The following is a 5,251-nucleotide window of genomic DNA, read 5'->3' as shown; positions in this document are numbered from 1 at the left end:
TCCAGTCAAAGAAAGCTTTTGTGATTCGCCAACATACCTAGATAGAAATTCCTCAAACTGACCCGTGCCTCTGTATCAGTCAGGGTAACTAAAGGTAGCTGTCGCATCACATGAGCCCTGAGGTCTCGGGGGCGTAACACCGTAAAATGTTATGACACAAAACAAGACGTATCAAGACCCAACACCACCATGGTCACCGTGGAAGGGGAAGAGAGTGCTGGGGCTCAGCTGGGGCTGAGATGCCCTTCCAAAGTGGTAAGTGGCACGCAAGAATGCCATGGTAAAGCCTCTAGCCCTAGAGGGCAGCTTGGTCAAGAATATAGCTGCACAGTTGGGATGATCTCTGAGCAATTGGCTCTTCTCAGAGTGAGCTGCCTCGTGAGATCAATGTTCGGGGTGGGAGGTAAGAAGAGCCTGGATCAAGAGGTTCAGGGAAACCTGGGGATACACAGAGAGTCGAATAGTCCCCCAGAAGCAATTCACGAGGGAACAGTGTGTTCATAAAAGGGGGAAGTGATATCCAAGGCTGANCCACTGGGAGCACGTATCTACACTGATGTAAATTAAGCTCTTTTTTTTCCTGTTACTGCCCACACTACACAAAAATGGATAGATGCTTTCAACCGCGCAGTTTTGGAAAGTGAGTTTGGAGTGGGTTTGATAAAATACGGGACATGTGGCATATAGGGAGTTCCTGAACAAAGGAACAGGGGACGTGGAGGAGCATCTCAAAGAAGGAGCCAGTCACCCCCCAAAGAAACAGTCTGAGATATGACCAGAAGCCAACATGTCTGCAGACCACGGGAGAAACGCCATATGTGCTTGGTGCGAGGGACTGAGGACGCAACTGTGGTTTCCAATGTGACCCCCAGTTGTAGGTCAAGGGCAGGTGTCTACACAGCAGGGGTTGATCTGTGATTCAGCTGCTTCTCACTGGGGCATGTCTGGGTCACAGGCTCCAAGATGTGGAGCAATAAGCATTAATGTATTTCACAATCACACACACCAGAAAAGGTAGCTAGCTCCAAATGTGTCGAACCACAAATACATTAATTCGTTTATTCCAGAAACATTTGAGCATTTACTATGCGTCAATCCCTGTGTTGGATGTGAAGGATATGGAAATAAAAAGACACTGTCCCCACCTTAAAAGACAACACAGTTTGATTCGGATCGGAAGGCATTTGCCCTTCTGGAGGTTGAGCTGGTAATGCGACTCAAAGCCCTCACTCTAATTAGATGGACAGACTATCCCCTGTGGCTTGTCCCCACCCTAAATCACACGTGTGACCCAAGGCCCCCAGGCAAACCAAGAAGCTACCAGTCATGCCAGTCCAAGGGCTTAGAAATTACCCCTTGGAAGCCAACGGCCAAGACCAGACTGCTCTTTGGGCAACGTTAAATTCTTTACTATGCACCATGTGACTGCTGGCCACTTCCTTAGCTTCTCTGAGCCTCTGGATTTCCTTGTCTGTCAACCAGAAGTGAACAGAACTATCTCACCTATCTGTGATGGTGACAACACAAGGGAGTGGATGTGAAGTCCCAGCACATTCCAGGTGCTTCAAAAATGGCACCCATGACGATGATGGCAGCCACCAGTAGGAGGAGGAAGCAATGCTGAAGGTGCTGATAATGTTGCTCAGAAGGCTCTCTCAGGAGGGAAGATCCTGGGTAGAAGCCACTTCTCACCACCCCACTCATCCATCCCTCTTACGCAACATCATAAACACCCTTCTCATCCTTCTTGGACCCCGTGCCGGCGGGCTACTCAGGAAGCTTCCCTCTTTATCTTCTCTTCACATAACTGTTCTCGAAACCATTTCTTCATCATGGTCCCCTCCCCCTATGTCAATGACAGCTCATCCAACAAAAGCCGTTTCAGAAAAATGGTCTTGTACCTCCTCACAGGAATGCTGCTCCCTTTTGCCAGCCTGGCTTATCACGGTCCATTGTCTGGCCCACACAAAGGAAGCCTTAATGGGAAACACTCTTGCCAAAGGGATTTGGGCCTGAATGGTATCTTTCTGTTGTTTTAAATGGGTCTGAGGAGCAGTTTCAAAGCTCCTCATTGGGACAAGCTCAAAGACTGTCTCTGTCTTAGCTGTTTCCAGAGTCTTCTCTCCGATGACAGTCAAGCCCTATCAACTCCCAACATTCCCTTCCATGGGGCTCAGAAGAGGCCCAGAGACCTGACCGGGGAGCACAGCCCGAGGCTCAGACACATAATGGTCACCACACACAATGGCCTTACCACAATGCCAATGCCATGCCACAGACAGCCGCTCTGCAAGCTGTCGGGGGGCCTCCAGAGAGAGAAGGAGAAGCGGGAAGCAGAATGGCAACCATGAGACATGACAAGCTTTGTTCAGAGGGGGTTGGCTTCCTACCCAAGTTCTGTAAATAACTCACCGCGTGACATGGCGGATCACCTCATCTGTCAAATACGAATGTCTCACAGCACAGTGCTAAACGCTTTGCACGGATTACTGTATTTGGTCCCTGCATCAAATCTATGAGGAGGTAGGTGCTATTACTAGTCCCATTTTAGAGAAAGACAGTGAGGCTGGAGAGTGAAGTGACTGGCCCAAAGTCACAGCCTGTCAGCGGCGGAACTGAAATTTGAACCCTGAACCATGGGACTCAATCAGTCCCCGTTATTTCTCACATCACCTGCCTTTCCTCACAAACTGGAACTCCTGTCCATGTCCTAGCAGAGAATGTATGTTGGGTCAAACTGTCAGCCAGAAGTTGCCAGCCAAGCCCCACTTTAGGCTCGGAGCCTGCAGGGATTTTATTCAAGGGCAAAAGGGACACCCAAATCCAGTCAAAGAAAGCTTTTGTGATTCGCCAACATACCTAGATAGAAATTCCTCAAACTGACCCGTGCCTCTGTATCAGTCAGGGTAACTAAAGGTAGCTGTCGCATCACATGAGCCCTGAGGTCTCGGGGGCGTAACACCGTAAAATGTTATGACACAAAACAAGACGTATCAAGACCCAACACCACCATGGTCACCGTGGAAGGGGAAGAGAGTGCTGGGGCTCAGCTGGGGCTGAGATGCCCTTCCAAAGTGGTAAGTGGCACGCAAGAATGCCATGGTAAAGCCTCTAGCCCTAGAGGGCAGCTTGGTCAAGAATATAGCTGCACAGTTGGGATGATCTCTGAGCAATTGGCTCTCCTCAGAGTGAGCTGCCTCGTGAGATCAATGTTCGGGGTGGGAGGTAAGAAGAGCCTGGATCAAGAGGTTCAGGGAAACCTGGGGATACACAGAGAGTCGAATAGTCCCCCAGAAGCAATTCACGAGGGAACAGTGTGTTCATAAAAGGGGGAAGTGATATCCAAGGCTGAAAACAGCCTCGGTTGCCACAGAGACTCCCTCTGCCCTCTCCTGTCAGCACTTCTCTGCCACCTTCCTTGCCCCCCCACCCACCCCCACGTGCCCCCGCTGGCTTGTGTCACAGAAAGCCTGGGCTCTGGGGTCAGACCGGGGTAGGGTCTGGATTCCAGCCCTGCCACGGACCGACTGTGAGCTTTTCAACATGGATTGTAACTTCTCTGCCCTCAGTTCCCTCACATGGAACGTGAGAATGGTAATATTATCCATGATCAGCGGGGCTGTTTTGGTTGTGACAGAAACCAAGTTCACATCAGACTGAACAAACATCAGCGGACATTTATTGGCACGTTTAACTAAAAAGTGCAGCAGAGGATTCAGGTAAAATCAGATCCTTCTGTCGATGTTTGCCTCTCTCTGCCTCTCTGTGCGTGTCTATCTCGTACACACATGCACCCACCCACTCCCGTTCTCTTCTTGTTGGACTCATTTTGAGACAGGCTTTTCCCATGTGGCAAAGCACGTCCCCCTCAAACCCTGATTGGCTCAGCAGCAGTCACATGACCAGCCCTGAACCAGTCATTGAGGTCCAGGTTGAAGGATCCTGAATCAGGAGCTCAGCCTTGTGGTCCAGGGATTGTCAGTCCCGAGAGGATGGGTGGTTCCCAAGAGGAAGATGATGTAACGGTATTCTCCGATGCTATCTCATAGTGCTACTGAGGAATTAAATGAGCCACTTGGCCCTGGTGCCCAGCACAGTACCCGGTATACAGTAGGTGCTTAATAGCATTTGGTCTCTCCCTTCACAATCCTTTCTTATCTCTGTCGAAAGTTCCTCCTCCTCTGTCCCATTGCCTCATTCTCCCAAAGTTCCACTATTCTCACCTTTGAGGATCCCAGCATCAAGCTGGCTTCATGGTCATACCACCTGTGTGCTCATTTAGGGCCCTCTGTTCCAAAGACCCCCACATATGGCTTAACGCTCTGTTGCTGTCACATGGCAATTCTTAACTTTTGAACACATTTTTATTTTGCCCCGGGCCTTACAAATGATGTAGCTGTCCTGCCCAGCATCCTTTATCAAAGGCACTACTGTGAGTCTGGGGCTTGTCATATTTAATGACTGTTCTTCCCGAAGAGGAGAAAATCGCCCCAATCTCTGACCATTTTAACTGAGACTGGATAAATGGGTCAGGCACAAATCAGTGACCGTGGGGCCCAGTGCGAAATGAAAATGCAAGACACTTTATGCCTGCAGACCCCCTTGGGGAACTTGGTTTTCTTCTTTCGAGATAAAACTCAAGGGGAAGGGAAAATATAAGCATGTTGATTGGGCTTCCATTGTCAGGAGACTGACAGTGCTTTTGGAACTCTTCCCCCAATTTTTGGACTGTTGATGTAGTAATTGCATGTGTAGGAATTTATCATAAGGAAATAATCACAAATGAAAACAAACTGAGCATATATAAGGATGTTCAAGAAACCATTATTTGTAATAATGAGACTGGCAATATTCTATGAGTCCAATAGACTAACATGGTAATACTAATGAGTATTATGGGATACCCATATGCCAGAGTGTTATGCAGCCATTGAAAATAGCGTTTTGAATCCTTTTTATGAGGTAGGCAGTGCTTACCAGCACTCTGCAACTTATGAGCTGTGTAAAAAAAAATATGCATCCTAATAAAACAGGATGGCAACAGCAACATTCCAGTGATACAGTAATACATGGAAGGACTGTGGTTAATGTTTTATTTTATTCCTTATATTTGCCTTGATCTTCCAAGTTCTCTCCAATAAACATATATTGCTTTTGTAATTTAAAAAAGAACAGGGGCATCTGGGTGGCTCAGTCGGTGGAGCGTCTGACTCTTGGTTTTGGCTCAGGTCATGATCTCAGGGTCATGAAA

The sequence above is a fragment of the Ailuropoda melanoleuca genome, chromosome 10 (genome assembly GCF_002007445.2).
Source record: "Ailuropoda melanoleuca isolate Jingjing chromosome 10, ASM200744v2, whole genome shotgun sequence".
Classification (NCBI taxonomy): domain Eukaryota; kingdom Metazoa; phylum Chordata; class Mammalia; order Carnivora; family Ursidae; genus Ailuropoda; species Ailuropoda melanoleuca.
The sequence above is the reverse complement of the archived record's forward strand: the minus strand, read 5'-3'. Positions refer to the sequence as shown.